The sequence below is a fragment of the Eumetopias jubatus genome, unplaced genomic scaffold (assembly GCF_037043125.1).
Source record: "Eumetopias jubatus isolate StellerSeaLion01/CBP00866 unplaced genomic scaffold, mEumJub1_p1.0 scaffold_5, whole genome shotgun sequence".
Lineage (NCBI taxonomy): Eukaryota > Metazoa > Chordata > Mammalia > Carnivora > Otariidae > Eumetopias > Eumetopias jubatus.
The window spans coordinates 6,932,043-6,949,640 of NW_028274811.1; positions in this window are offsets into that span (position 1 = coordinate 6,932,043).

Here is a 17,598-nt window from a genome sequence, read left to right on the forward strand (position 1 = left end):
TCCCCTTTCTCCACATCCTCGCCAACATTGTTAGAGTTATTAATTTTAGCCATTCTGACTGATGTGAGGTGGTATCTCATTGTGGTTTGGATTTGTATTTCCTGATGCCAAGTGTTGTTGAGCACTTTTTTTTGTCTGTTGGCCATTTGTATGTCTTCTTTGGAGAAATGTCTGTTCATGTTTTCTGTACATGTTTTACTGGATTTTTGAATTTGATAAGTTCTTCATAGATTTTGGATACTAGCTCTTTATCTGATAAGGCCATTGCAAAATTGCAAATATCTTCTCCCATTCTAGATTGTATTTTGGTTTTGTTGATTGTTTCCTTTGCTGTACAAAAGCTTTTTATCTTGATGAAATTCCAATGGCTCATTTTGCCTTTGTTTCACTTGTCTTTGGAGACGTGTCTCTCAAGAATTTGCTGCAGATGAAGTCAAAGAGGATGCTGCCTCTGTCTTCTCTAGGATTTTGTTGGATTCCTCTCTCATTTTGGTCTTTCATCCATTTTAAGTGTATCTTTGTGTATGGTGTAAGAGACTGGTCCAGTTTCATTCTTCTGTCTGTGGTTGTCCAATTTTCTCAACTGATGGTTGAAGATACTGTCCTTTCACTATTGGATATTCTTTCCTGCTTTGTAGGTCATACATTTGTGGGTCCATTTCTGAGTTCTCTCTTCTGTTCCTTTGACCTATGTGTCTGTTTTTGTGCCAGTACCATATTATCTTAATAATTACAGCTTTGTAATATAGGTTGAAGTCCGGACTTGTGGTACCACCATATTTGGTTTTCATTTTCAACAATCCTTTGGCTATTTGGGGGCTTTTTTGGTTCTATATAAATTTTAAGGAAGGGGATATAGAGTTACCCAAATAACATAGTAACAGAGTTACCTAAATTTCCATCACAGTAAAACCTGTCTTTAGGTCATGATTTACATTAGTCTTTTAATTATATACATTATTGTCTGTGTGCAGGAGTTTTTATTTGTGGTTTATTCTCAAAATATCTTATCCATTTCCACTTTCAACTATATATTTCTTATGATAAGGGATGGTGTAACTGGGTGATGGGCATTAAGGAGGGTACATGATGTAATGAGCACTGCGAGTGATATACAACTGATAAATCATTGAACTCTGCCTCTGAAACTAATACACTATATGTTATTTAACTGAATTTACATAAATTTTTAAAAATAATTAATTAAAATAACATATTTTCAATGAGAATCAAAAAGAGAGTTTTCAAAATATAAATGCTTTTAACCATAACTTAAATTAATAGAAGACAGAAAGAAATCAGTTTTATTTTTGCTACTATTTTAATGTACATGAGCACTAAGAAAAATTTCCCATTCTGTTTATGTCCATAATTACAAAGTTAAAAATTACTGACTTTCTCTTCTTTAAGTTTACCTATAATCAGAGTGAAGCCTATATTAGAATTTTTTCACATACTGAAATATGAATTTTGTTTTACAGTAATTTTCTCTTCTTGACTTTTATTTTCCAAAGGGAAATATAAATAGTTTGGTGGCAGAACTGACACTTACAACATAACTGCAACTATACACAGCATTTTGCCAAAATACTTACTTGAATCACTACATTATTTTAAAGCATATTGCTTCTATAGTTCTATATAGAAAAACATGATGTTGGGAAACAGAAAATGGACATATTCAGGGTAAGATAGTTACTTAATCAGACTAAGGTAAGGGTATAATAGAACTAAATCACATTCCATTTAATTAGAGTAAGTGGTGTGAACCTGCAACTATTTGGACTGAAATCTCTAATAAATAAAAAGTGTTACCTGATTTTATCTAATTAGTTTTCTATTTTCTCTGTATATAGCAGAAGTCATCAACAGAAAAATTTATATTTTGTTTTAGATGATTTGTCATAGAAATATAAAGAACATATCCAGCTATCAGCATCTGGTATTGTTACTCAGTGGACAGCCTAACTCTCTTCTACAACATAGTTACCCAAATTTCCATCACAGTAAAAACATGTCTTTAGATCATGATTTACATTAGTCTTTTAATTATATACATTATTATCTGTGTGCAGGAGTTTTCATTTGTGGTTTATTCTCAAAATATCTTATCCATTTCCACTTTCAACTATGTATTTCTTATGATATCATGCTAATTAAACAATATTTGTGACTTTTTATCCAGATAGTCCATAAATATATGTTTCTCAGAATTCTTGCCCTCTTTTCAATAACAATGTTGACTTTTCTGTCTATATTTCTATATTCCTAGTGGAGAAAATAAAGCTTTTATCCTTACCACATAGTGTTGTGTGTTTTTTAATATTAATCTGGAAATTCATAAATCTGTGAGTTCAGATTTGTAGATTTCCATATTATCCTCAGATCTGTTCAGCCAGGGAATGATTTAAGAAAAAAATATGTCTTAATGCACAGGCATTTACTGCTCCTTTATTTCATGATACATGTTGCATTTCATATGTGATTGAAGTTAAAATGTTATCTGCATAAAACTGTCTGTTACATATATAATATGTTATATATGCCTTACAGCAACCACAAAGCAGAAATGTACAGTAATTTCACAAATTCACAACCGGGGGCTTGATCTCAATACCCATGAGATCATGATCTGGGCCAAAACCAAAAGTCAGACACACAACTGAATGAACCACTGAGGCGACCCAGCAATCCTTCTTAAAATAGTCCAAAAAACTGAAATGGAGGAAATACTCTCAAACTCATTTTACCAAGCCAGAATTACACTGATACAAAAACCAAAAACTAGATAAGAACACTACCAAAACGAAAGAAACAAACAAACAGAAAAAAAAAAAGACCAACATCTCTGATGCATACAAATGCAAAAATTCTCAATAAAATACTAGGAAACAGAAGCCAACAGCACATTTAAAGGATCATATACAATGATGAAATGGGATTTATTCCTGGGAAGCAAGGATGGTTCAACATACACAGATCAATACATGGAATACACTTCATTAATAAAATGAAAGATAAAAGTCATGTGATTATTAGATGCAGAAAAATAGCACTAGATAAAATACAGTATCCTTTAATGATGAAAAATATCAAATGGGTATAGAAGGAACATAACATAATAACAGACGTATATGACAATCTCACAGATAACTTCATATTCAATGGTGAAATATTTTCCTAAGATCAGAAACAACAACAAAAAAGTGTTCATCCTCACTACTCCTATTCAAACTAGTAGTGGAAAACCTAGCCAGAGAAAGACAAAGAAGAAAAAAATCATCCTATTAGAAAAAGTAGTAATATTTTACTGGTTTGCACATGGTATAGACTTATATACAGAAAATTTTAGAGTCCACTGGAAACTCGTTGGAGTTAATCAACAATTTCCATAAAGTAGCTAGATATAACCAACATAAGAAAAAAATATTTGTTTTATATACACTAACAACAAAACATCTGAAAATTAAATAATGAAAACAATCTTATTCACAATAGCTACAAAAACAATTTAATCCTTTGAAATACATTGAACAAAGGAAGTGAAAGATCTGTATAGAAAGAACTGTAAGAGCTTGGTGAAAAAGAAATGAAAACACAAACAAATCAAAACATGTAGTGCAGAAGCATATAAATAATTTTTTTAAAGATTTTATTTATTTATTTGACAGAGAGACACAGCAAGAGAGGGAACACAAGCAGGGGGAGTGGAAGAGGGAGAAGCAGGCTTCCTGCCCAGCAGGGAGCCCAATGTGGGGCTTGATCCCAGGACCCTGGGATCATAACCTGAGCTGAAGGCAGACACCCAATGACTGAGCCACCCAGGCGCCCAAATTTTTTTTATTTTATTTATTCATTTGAGACACAGAGATTCAGAGAGAGAAAGAGAGAATGAGCAGGGGGAGAGGCAGAGGGAGAGGGAGAAGCAGGCCTCCCACTGAGCCAGGAGCCTGATATGGGGCTTGATCCCAGGACCCTGGGATCATGACCTGAGTCAAAGGCAGACACTTAATCATCTGAGCTGCCCAGGCACCCCATAAATAATTTAATGAATATGTAGTCTTACTAATATTGTCGATCGATTTCCTTCTATTTAAGTGTACTTTCCCTTTTATCTTAATTTAAAGAAATATTCTGAATGTTTTATTTATATTCTGAGAGATCTTAGAGAAATTAAAGGATATTTTTGAAGCTAGTTAAGTTAAATTAATTCATGCATAGTGCATTTTGAGAATCTTGACAAATGTATAATAGGAAAAAATATGTGAACGTAGTGCATTCACTTAGTGAAATGTATGAAGGACTTTCTTTTACCTGGGAGGAAAGATGGGATATGACATTGTTTATAACTAAAAACATGACATCTAAAGATGATAGCATCTTCTATAATTAGTCTCCAAACTTCTAGAAGATAGGAGGATGTAAACTGTATGTTACTTCGTTTACTTACCTTTAGCATTATTAGACAAAGAACATTTGATGACAGATGGAGAGAAAGAGACTTTACTTTGAATAAAGTGTTGCACAAATTTGGAAGTCTTTACAGTATATGTAACGTGTTTTCTCCACTTTTTAACTTAGTGTTAGGAAGCTCACCACTACAGCATACCATTTTGGATTCAAGAATGGATTTCATTCAACGTTCTGGAACACATAGAAGGTATCATTTTATCCATCATTCTAGCATCGTGAGAGGATATTCCAGTTGCCTGATTGATTGGTTAGGCAAAGAGTCATAAGAGACGGTTGTAGAAACTTCAGGTATCCCATGGGAAGGGGCTAGTAGAAGTAAGATGATGAAGTAGTTGGGAAATATATTATGGAGTTCTTCTAATATCTGAAGACAAAATATAGACAATCTTGTGGAGCCTGCACAAAATCTCTAAAAATGTAAATATAATTGATGTATTGTGGAAAACTTTTGAAATCGGAGTCCATAGTCAATATTTCCTTTAACAAGCATTTATTGAGAGCCTACAATAGGCCAGGGACTGCTACATAAAGGGGATTCTGTAGTAAGCAGTCATTACCCATACTTCTTAACTCTAAAATTTAGTCTAAATTTTTGAATGAGTATGAGTATAACCAAGTAAATCGTTAAGGATAAAGGAAAAACAGAACAGCAAAACTATTCCTGGCAGTAGGAAACAGTCAGCAATTTTGGATAACAGTATATTAAATTTGAGTCATCAGTAGTATTAATAGATTTTAGGGACTAATTTCTGATCAAGAAGTTTATGGGAGGCATCATTGTCCTCAATTCTGAATCTATGTCTATACCAAATTTTACTGAGCTCTTAGTCAAACCAGTCAAAACAGTAAGAACTACTTAAATATGCATATATCTCATACTTCATTCAAATGTTAATCTCTTAAAATGTTTAAGATTATATCTGTACAGTGTTAATCCTGGAGTATTACAAATAATTTTGAGAGGTTCATTCCATAATGAAGAATCTCAATATTCACTAAAATGAAATACAGAAAAATACAAATTATTTATATATTTTCAAGGGACATATTTTTACATCCTCTTCCCCAAAGTGAAAACCAAAGCTCATTTTATTCAAACTTATAAATATTTCTTAAAGATAACAAATAATTCATTTTATATTTTTATTTAATTTTCATGATCTTGCCATTAATTGACAGTCAGAAACCTGCATTGTGTTTTCATGAATTGTGCCATGGTGTGTGTGTGTGTGTGTGTGTGTGTGTGTGTGTGTGTATGTATGTAGGTGTGTATTTATTTATATTGAGGGATAGAGCATATGTACTTTCTGCACATAATAAAACTTAACAGTTAAGTAACCACTATCCATATATAAGCAATATTATTAATTGCCTATTATTACTCATATAAACAATTGGTAAAATAAATTCCATTTTATATAATTTAGTAAAACTGGTCAAAGTAAAATATATTCTTATTTTAACTGAATAAAATTTTCTTTTTTTACATTTAAATAGAGGTAATATTTGAAATTATAAATATAGATTAAGCTAGTTTTTAAAGTATTTTATTATTATTTTGGAAAGATTTAGAAATAATACATTTCATTTTCTTTAAGCTTTTTCCAAATAAAAAAATGAGAAAGAAAATTGAATTTGATGGCCCATTAATTCATTCATATATTTAACAAATATTATTGAGCAACTATGTACCAGACATTGTTCTAACCAGTCAGCTTATACAGAGGACATAACAAGATTCCCAATTGGGAAGATTAAGTTCCAATGAGCTAGAATGACTATAAACAATAAATATAGTTCATAAGTTTATTATTTAAAATTCTAACACATCAAAGGTCATTTGCAAAAAACAAACAAACAAAATGTACAGTAAGGAGGACTAGGGAAGTTGACATGTGGGTGAAGATATTGAGATTTTAAGTATATTGTTACTACAGTTTTGTAGTATATATTGAAATCAGAAAATACAGTATCTTTACTTGTTCTTTCTTAGGATTGCTTAGGCTTTTTCTTTTTCTTTTCTTTCTTTCTTTTTTTTTTTGCCTCCACACAAGTTTTAGAATTACTTGTTCTATTTCTATGAAAAATGTCATTGGAATTTTGAGGAATTGCAATTGAATATATAGATGGGTATCTTTTGGATAAATACATAACAAATTTAATTCTTCCAATCTATCCACATAGGATATATTTTCTAGATCTATGGAACAGAATAGAAAACCCAGAAATGGGCTCACAAATACATGGTCAAATAATCTTTGACAAAGCAGCATAGAATATCCAATCAGAAAAAGAGTCTCTTCAACAAATGGTGTTGGAAAAATGGATAGCAGCATGCAGAAGAATGAAACTGGACCATTTTCTTACACCATATGCAAAAATAAGTTTAAGATGGATGAAATACCTAAATGTGAGAGAGGAAACCATCAAAATCCTAGAGGAGAACACAGACAACATCTTCCTTGACCTCGGCCATAACAATTCCTACTAGACACATCTCTGCCTCTGACTCTTTTTTTTTAAAGATTTTATTTATTTATTTGAGAGAGAGAGAATGAGAGATAGAGAGCACAAGAGAGAAGAGGGTCAGAGGGAGAAACAGACTCCTTGCCGAGGAGGGAGCCCGATGTGGGACTCAATCCCGGGACTCCAGGATCATGACCTGAGCCGAAGGCAGTCACTTAACCAACTGAGCCACCCAGGCGCCCCCTACTAGACACATCTCTGGAGGCAAGGGAAACAAAAGCAAAAATGAACTCTTGGGACCTCATCAAGATAAAAAGTTTCTGTGCAGCAAAAGAAACAATCAACAAAACTAAAAGGTAACCTACAGAATGGGAGAAGATATTTGTAAATGATATATGTGATAAAGGGTTATTATCCAAAATCTACAAAGAATTTATCAAAGTCAACACATCAAAACTAAGTAATACAGTTAAGAAAGGGGCAAAATACATGAAAAGAAATTTCTCCAAAGAAGACATACAAATTATTAACAAATATATGAGAAGATGCTCAAAAAAAGGATGAGATACCACCTCACACTTGTCAGAATGGCTAAAATTAACAGCTCAGGAAACAAGAGATATTGGTGTGGATGGGGAGAAAAGGAAACCCTTGTACACTATTGATGGGAATACAAACTGTGCAGCCTCTCTGGAAAACAGTATGGAGGTTCCTCAAAAAGTTAAAAATAGAACTACCCTATGACCCAGCAATTACCCAAAGGATAGAAAAATACAGATTCAAAGGGGCATATGCACTTCGATGTTTATAGCAGCATTATCAAAATTACCCAAACTATGGAAAGAGCTCAAATATCCATTGATAAAGATATGGAATATAAATATACAATGGAATATCACTCAGTCATGAAAAAAAAGAATGAAATCTTGCCATTTACATGACATAGATGGAACTAGAATGTATTATGCTAAGTGAAATAAGTCAGTCAGAGAAAGACAAACACCAAATGATTTCACTCATATGTGGAATTTAAGAAATAAAACAGATGGAGATTATGCTAAGTGAAATAAGTCAAGCAGAGAAAGTCAATTATCATATGGTTTTACTTATTTGTGGAACAGGAGGAATAGCATGGAGGACATTAGGAGAAGGAAGGGAAAAATGAAGGGGGCGGAGAATCGGAAGGAGAGACGAACCATGAGAGACTATGGACTCTGGGAAACAATCTGAGGGTTTTAGGGGTGGGGGTCTGGGGATGGGTTAGCCCGGTGATGGGTATTAAGGAGGGCACATACTGTATGGAGCACTGGGTGTTATAAAAAACAGTGAATAATGGATCACCACATCAAAAACTAATGATGTATTGTATGGTGACTAACATAACATAATAAAATAATAAAATAAAATAAAATAAAATAAAATAAAATAAAATAAAATAACTCAGAGTATGAAGTACAAAAACAAAAATAAAACAGATGAACGTAAGGGAAGGTAAAAAGCAAGAGAGAGAAAGAGAGAAAGAGAAGGAAGGGAACCATAACAGACTCTTAACTATAGAGAACAAACTGAGGGTTGCTGGAGGGGAGGTGGTTGGGGAATGGGGTAAATTGGTGATGGCTATAAAGGAAGGCACTTGTGAAGAGCACTAGGAGTTATATATAAGTAATGAATCACTAATTTTTACACCTGAAACCAATTTTACCATATATGTTAATTAACTAGAATTTAATTAAAAACTTGAAATAAAATAAAATGAGTACCTGTAATATCAATGACCCCCCCTTGTTAAATTAATTATAAATTATATCATGAAACTTCAAATATCAGAATTATATAGTTGTTGGGCAGCTGATTCAAATTATCTTATTGCTACTAATAAGCCACTCAACTGTAATGAACTTTCATAAAAGAGACAGATGTCTGACAAGGAATTACCATAAATATGAATGGAATAAATCATTGCTTATTTAAAAGAATTGACATGGGGAAATGCATAACGTAAATGTATGAAAGACATGACTTTGCATATGAATGGTTATGCTACAACCCAAATAATTATATTAAGAAAGTAGCAATATAAGCTAAAAATTTCATGGTTTGAAGAGATAAACAGGAAAATTTAATGGAAATACAGTATCTTTAAATATTTCATATTGTGCCTTGTTGTAATACAACACATCAAACAGACATGAGATTATATCTGAAATGAATTTTTATATAATCAGAATGATAAAGGTATTTGCTTCATAGGGTTCTTTTGAAGACTAAGTGACATAACACATTAAATAATATATACATGTGCTTGTATACACACACATAGAAGAGAGCTGAGCACATAGTAGTTACAGAGATAATTATTACTATTATTTTCATTATTGTTTCTATAATTACTATATCAATAATTCAACCATTACCTTATTATCATTATTATTATTATTACATATTTATATTTTATTTATTTATTTTTAATTTTTTATTGTTATGTTAATCACCATATATTACATCATTAGTTTTTGATGTAGTGTTCCATGATTCATTGTTTGTGCATAACACCCAGTGCTCCATGCAAAATGTGCCCTCTTTAATACCCATCACCAGGCTAACCCATCCCCCTACCCTCCTCCCCTCTAGAACCCTCAGTTTGTTTTTCAGAGTCCATCGTCTCTCATGATTCGTCTCCCCCTCTGACTTACTCCCTTTCATTCTTACCCTCCTGGATCTTCTTCTTTTTCTTTTTTCTTAACATATGTTGCATTATTTGTTTCAGAAGTACAGATTTGTGATTCAACAGTCTTGCACAATTCACAGTGCTCACCATAGCACATACCCTCCCCAATGTCTAACACCCAGCCACCCCATCCCTCCCACCACCCACCACTCCAGCAACACTCAGTTTGTTTCCTGAGATTAAGAATTCCTCATATCAGTGAGGTCATATGATACATGTCTTTCTCTAATTGACTTATTTCACTCAGCATAACACCCTCCAGTTCCATCCACGTCATTGCAAATGACAAGATCTCATTCCTTTTGATGGCTGCATAATATTCCATTGGGTATATATACCACTTCTTCTTTATCCATTCATCTGTCGATGGACATCTTGGCTCTTTCCACAGTTTGGCTATTGTGGACATTGCTGCTATAAACATTGGGGTGCACGTACCCCTTCGGATCCCTACATTTGTATCTTTGTGGTAAATACCCAGTAGTGCAATTGCTGGATCGTATGGTAGCTCTATTTTCAACTGTTTCAGGAACCTCCATACTGTTTTCCAGAGGGCTTGCACCAGCTTGCATTCCCACCAACAGTATAGGAGGGTTCCCCTTTCTCCACATCCCCGCCAACATCTGTCGTTTCCTGACTTGTTCATTTTAGCCATTCTGATGGGTGTGAGGTGGTATCTCTTTGAAGTTTTGATTTGGATTTCCCTGATGCCAAGCGATGTTGAGCACTTTTTCATCTGTCTGTTGGCCATTTGGATGTCTTCTCTTCGACCTCAGCCACAGCAACTTCTTCCTAGAAACATCGCCAAAGGCAAGGGAAGCAAGGGCAAAAATGAACTATTGGGATTTCATCAAGATTAAAAGCTTTTGCACAGCAAAAGAAACAGTCCACAAAACCAAAAGACAACTGACAGAATGGGAGAAAATATTTGCAAATGACATATCAGATAAAGGGCTAGTATCCAAAATCTATAAAGAACTTATCAAACTCAACACCCAAAGAACAAATAATCCAATCAAGAAATGGGCAGAAGACATGAACAGACATTTTTCCAAAGAAGACATATTTATATTTTAAATAATCATTTAAGCTATTAAATACTAGGAAGAGAGAGAGAGAGTAATATTCAGTTATCAGAGAATATAACCAAGTAAGATACAATTCAATGTGGTGAATTAGAAGTACATTGTGTACTCACTGCCTGGTGAATTGGTCCATGAGGCACTCTGAGTGAAATGGAAATGCACTATGTTGAATGAGAATGTGTGGGTTTGCTTCCCACCCATATACACACATACAGGTGTATGTGAGGGAGCAAAGCAGTTTTCCTTATTATAAAATCAATCAGCTGAAGTGCCCACAGTTTAATTTTATGCAAGCCATTTGATGTTATAATTAACAATTTTTTGCCCTCTTGACTTTCTGGGGCCCAGAATCATATGCAAAACAATCATTGTAAAGTGATCTTACGTTGGTTCCTTCTTGCTGTCATGCCAGTTTAAGGGAGTCTGGTATTATCTCACAGTGATATCAAACTCATCCTGCCCAACACTGAACTGCCAAAATCCCCTGAAACACTTATCAAATTTACAATAGCCCAAGCCAGAAAACAGAAAAAAAAAAAAAACAACTTTTCTTTATCTCTGCATTCTTCCATATGAAAATCTCCATCCTCTATTTTACCTACATAAATCCCTCTCATGGGTTATTCCCTCTCATGGTACTATATACTGTGTGTGGTCATGGTGACTCTAAAGCATTTCTTCTTTTCTTTTTCAATTGAACACACCTGTGTGGATTCAGTACCATCCACATCTGATCACATATTTCATAGTTTGTTTTAAATCAGTAGATTGTGGTCAATCAAATAAAGTTTGGACAATGACAATGGTAGAGTGTTGGGACAGAAGCATACACTCTTCTTATTCCTTTGTCTGCTAGTTACGCCTACATGTGATGCTGAGCAATCCTGATTTCTTTGTGGAATAGTGGTACAGGAAATGAAATCCAAGTATTCCGGAGCAGAAAGCTGTGAGCCACCAGCTTGTATACTTTTCATCTGGTAATTCATGAATATTAATGAAAAATAACTCACCAAATTGTTAAAAAATAATTTAGGAAGGGAAAAGTCTAGATGTTGCCTGGTGATACATTTTTGTTAACCTTAACTTTCCTACTGTTCATACAAGAGGGGATAATGGATCTAGAATAATTTTAGTATGTTTTATTCAAAAGGCATAACACTTGGCTTTTATGACATAGAAGTTCAAAGGATTATAATATTGCAATGATACTTCGAGTAAATGCTGGCCTCTAATTTCTCCCCCCATAAATACACTTTTGTCTAGTCTAAATTATTCTTTCTGGAACACAGTTTTGAGCATGCAGATAATCTGCTAGGTCACAATCCATGAAAATTCCATTCCATTTATAATAAAAAAGTAATTTAAAAACCCTATCAGTCATAGTTTAACCTTCAAAAAGAATGAAATATTGTCATTTATAATGACATGGATGGAACTAGAGGGTATTAGGCTAAGCAAAATGAGTCTGTCGGAGAAAGAAAATACCATATGATTTCACTCATATGTGGAATTTAAGAAACAGAACAGATGAACATAGGGGAAGGGAAGCAAAAATTAAATAAGATAAAAAAAACAGAGAGGGAGGCAAACTCTAAGAGGCTTTTAACAATAGGGAACAAACTGAAGCTTGCTGGAAGGGAGGTGGGTGGGAGGATGGTGTAAATGGGTGATGAGCACTAAGGAGGGTACTTGTAATGAGCACTGGAAGTTATATGTAAATGATGAATCACAAAATTCTACCCCTGAAACTAATACTACACTATGTGTTAACTAACTAGAATTTAAATAAAAGTTTGAAAGAAAACAAAAAAACAAAACAAAACAAAAAAACAAAAACCTAACTAACCAATTAAATAAAAAAAAAAATAAAATCTCATCTCTAGTTCCAATTTCCACTGAAACTATTTATATTTACATGACATTGTCTTTCTTACTGTTTTGTGACACCCATACTCTTTCTTACACATAAACAGTTTTTCCCACCATTTCTAAGGTCTTTGAAATCTTCTAACCTCTAAGGTTTCATGTAAAAATATTCTTCCCTGGAGACTTCCTTGCTCTCTTTCCACCATTCTTTCTTGCTTCAAACTGAACAGCTCTGTCAGTCCATCCTGTTCAATCTATAGCTGCACTCTCTGAGTTTGTGTTTTTTCTATGCACCCTGAATGTGACCTACTTATCCTTTCCTGACCTAGCCCCTAATATCTCCCCAGGGCCCTCTTCATTCACTTCATTAAATGTTACCAATTTCATACCACCCAGTACAGAACAATGTTGATGAGTTCTTTCACATCGAACACACTGTGCTCACTGGCTCCCCAGGGATTACCAACAAACACCTCCTCATTGGTGCATAGCAACTGCTCACACAATTTTGGTGCCTGTTTCAATGTCACTTCTTTGAGAGTGACTGAGAGGCATGGGATGATGCCACAATCCAGGAATATGCTTCAAATCAGCTGAGAAATTGCAAGGAAAAGTGGAATAGATGATTTGGGGGAAGCAAGGTGAAGCAAGGAAGACACTACCATCTTGAAGTCCTGTGTCATGTAGCTTCTGGAGGAGAAAATAGCCACCCTTTGATGAGTGACATGGGTTGCTGTGTCCCCAGAGCACAGCTAGGGAGGGAAATGAAGGGAACATGAGGAACTTGTTTGTGTGTAGTGGGGTGGGTGCACTGAAACAGACAGACATTCCTCAGGGTACAGCAGAAGAATCCTGGTTTCACAGGGAGAATGGCAATAGTCTGTTTCAGATTGATTAAGTAAAGTGAGATGAAGCATTTATTAAGGAAAACAAATCCTACCTTTCTGAAACCCTTCCCCATTATACCCTCTGTTCTTAGTATATTTTATTTCCCTTCTTCAGGGCCTAAAAGCACATTGTTAAAGGAACTATGTATGACCTGTCTCTTACGTTAGATAGAAATTCCAGGAAAGGCCACTAGGCCAACCTCACTAGCTGCAACATTGAGTCTCCTGGATGTTTGCAGAGTCGATGAATGAACCTACTTATCACACAGACAGCCTACTATAATGAGGTACATAAAAAGATGGACATATTTTATTTAAGTGATTATGTTTATTTTCATTTTTGATAGATTCATAAATCAAATGATTACAAAATAAGCTAAATATGAAAGTAAACAAAAACATGTATTTGTCTTATACATAATTATTATGACAGCTATACATTATGAACATTTTTGAATGGCAGATGCTATATTAAGTATTTAGCATTTATTAGCATCTTATAGTTGTTAATTATTTATTGCTGAAGATCTCTACAGCCTACAGAGATTAGACAACCATGCCCAGGTTATCTGGCTTAACCAAGGGTTCAAAATTCACATTCTAATGTAAAGATCATTCCCCCAGAAATTTTTACCTATATAACCCAACATAAAGGCTTCATTGACAACATCTTTTTCTTTAGGAAGGGAAAGGGTTGCTAAGTCACATGGGTTTGTGTGTTATGTGCATATGAGGGGTGTTGTGAGTATCCAGACCTACTTTCACAACTGCCCTTTCCTAACTGAAAACTACTTAAAATCAGACAACTCTATTCAAATCTGTGTGAAGGGGAACCATGAATTTTGCACCAATACACTTGCCTCTCTTTTTCAAAAATAAGAAAACTGAATGTATCCTATCAGGTTATGATAATAATTAAAATGAGAACATAGTGAAATGCATGAAGTAATTAATGAATGAGACATTTTATGTTTATTCCTATTGTTATTTAGAGTTATTTTATTTTATTTATTTTTAAAGATTTATTTATTTGTCAGAGAGAGAGAAAGAAAGTGAGCACAAGCAAGGGGAGCAGCAGGGGGAGAAGTAGGCTCCCCACTGAGCAAGGAGAATGATGCGGGACTCAATCCCAGGATCCCAGGAAAATGTATTAGATGTTCAAAACATGATTTCACCAAGGAATTGAAATATTGTTTTGATGAATAATTAAAACAAATAAGCAAATAAAATTATTATTCAAGCCCAATGAACATAGTGGAAGAGATATTTTACATAAATATCCATTTTATTGAAAACAATCTTTGAAGATTGAATAAAAGCAGATTTGTCAGAAAAACATAATAACATGTAAGCCAAATATAATTTTATGTCTATATTTTCAAACTATCTTACAGATGTCATCTACTGTTTACTAGCAAACCACCAAGTTGTTTTTGCTTTGGAGGTACATTTTTTTTTTCAAAAATAAAAATTGATAGTTCATAAAGAAAGATACACACATAGGCAATAAATAGTGCAAAAGTCCTCAGAATCATTAAACATTAGGGAAATAAGAAATGAAACCAAAATGAGTTAGTATATCCATACTAGAACAGCTAATTTGAATAAGTTTGACATTACCCACAATTGGTGCCAGTTAGAACAAATAGCACTTGGATGATTTACTGGCGGAGGTGTAAAACTGAACAATCATTTTGTAAAACTGTTTGCTAAAATCATTAGTCATGGATCTACCAAATGAAATAAAAATATATAATAACAAAAGGGAGATTAACACCCTTTTAGCCATAACAGTTCCAGAATGAAAATAGCCCACATGTTCATCAACAAAGTAGTGGGTAAACAGAGTATTGTATTCAGAGAAGGGAATATGATTTAGGGGAAAAAAAAGGGGCAAACTACTGATAAATGTGAAATTGTGTCAAATTCTTTAAAAACATATTTACTTGAGAAAAGGACACAAGATATAAAAAAATCAACTTTATTTTTAATTGAATCAAAATTCTAGAATAGTCCAAACTACACATAGAGATGAAAATGTGACCAGTGGTTGTATCTTGGTTAAGTGGTTTTATTGTAAAGAAGCATAAAAAACAAACAAAAAAACAAACAAAACAACAACAAAAAAAACTTCAAGTCTGGTCAAAACTGTCTTTTGCTACTGGGATGAGATACAAGACAAAGTTATTGAAACTGGTTGAAAGGTAACCTTCAGATGTGAGCATTCTAGTGTTTGTAAGTTATACCACAATTAAAAATAAATTAACTTTGAACATTTTTTTCACTGTAGAGTTCATTCTTTGAACAAATATCTATTGTTAGATCTTCTTGTTGGATAGACCCCTCTATTATGATAGAGTGATAATATGGTGTGAAAACATATTAATGATTTGTGATTTGTGAACATATTTTTAACAATCCACAATTTGATGTGTTGATGACAACCTAGTAAAAGATCCAGAGTAAGATGGGTGTCAAAATGGATAAAAAACAAGACCTATCAATATGCTGCCTACAAGAGACCTAAAGAGACATGCAGATAGAATATAAGGGATGGAAAAACATTTATCATACAAATGGCTGTCAAAAGAAAGCCAGGGGCACCTGGGTGGCTCAGTCAGTTAAGCATCTGACTTTGGCTCAGGACATGGTCTCAGCATCCTGGGATTGAGCCCTGCATCAAGCTCCCTGCTCAGCAGGGAGTCTGCTATCACTCTTCCTCTGTTCTTCCCCCTGCTGGTGTTCTCTATCTTTCAAACAAATACACTCTTTAAAAAAAATAAAAATTAAAAAAAAAGAAACAAAGCCAGAGTAGCTATATTTAGACAAACTAACTTTTTTTTGTGTGTGGGGGGGTCTTGAACTCATGATCTGAGATCAAGTCCTGAGCTGAGATCAGTAGTCAGATGCTTAACCAAGTAAGCCACCCAGGCAAGTCCAGAAAAATTAGATTTTAAACCGAAGAGTGTAACAAGAGATAAAGAAAGGCACTCTATCATTATAGAGGGGTCTATCCAACAAGAAGATCTAACAATTGTAAATATTTTTGTGCCCAACTTGGGAGCACCCAGATAGATAAAATAATTAATAACAAACATAAAGGAACTCATTGATAATAGAATAATAGTAGAGGACTTTAACCCCCACTTAGAACAATGGACAGATCATCTAAGAAGAAAATCAAAAAAGGAGACAACAGATGAATGACACACTGGAGTAGATGGACATACCAGAAATATTCAGAACATTGTGTCTTAAAAGAGCAGAATAAATATTCTTTATGAGTGTACATGGGATGTTCTCCAGAACAGATCACATAATGCGTCACAAATCAGGCTTCAACAAATACAAAAAGACTGTGATCATATCATATGTATTTTCTGACCACAACACTAGGAAACTTAAAGTCAAGCACAAGGAAACATTTGGAAAGACTACCAGTACAAGGAAATTAAACAACATGCTAATAAAGAATGAATGGGTCAACCAGAAAATTAAAGAAGAAATTTAAAAAAAGAATACATGGAAACAAATGAAAATGAAAACACAATAGTACAAAAACTTGGAGATGAGCAAAAGCGGTCCTGAGGCAGAAGTACATAGCAATATAGTCCTATCACAGGAAACAAGAAAAATCTCAAATAAACAACATAATCTTACACCTAAAGGAGCTAGAAAAGGAACAACAAATAAAGGCTAAAGCCAGCAGAAGAAGGGAAATAATAAAGATTACGGCAGAAATAAATGATATATAAAACAAACAAACAAAAACCAAAACACACAAACAAGCAAAAAGCACAAAAATCCACCCAGTAGAACAGATCAATGAAACCAGGAGCTGGTTCTTTGAAATAATTAATAAAATTCATAAGCCCCTACTAGACATTTTTAAAAAATATTTTATTTATTTATTTGATGGAGAGAGAGAGCACAAGCAGAGAGAGGCGGGTTCCCTGTGGAGCACTGAGCCTGATGCGGGGCTTGATCCCAGAACCCTGGGATCATGACCCAAGCTGAAGGCAGACACTTAACAGACTGAGACACCTGGGCACCCCACCCCCTACCAGACTTATTAAAAAGAAAAAAGAAAGGA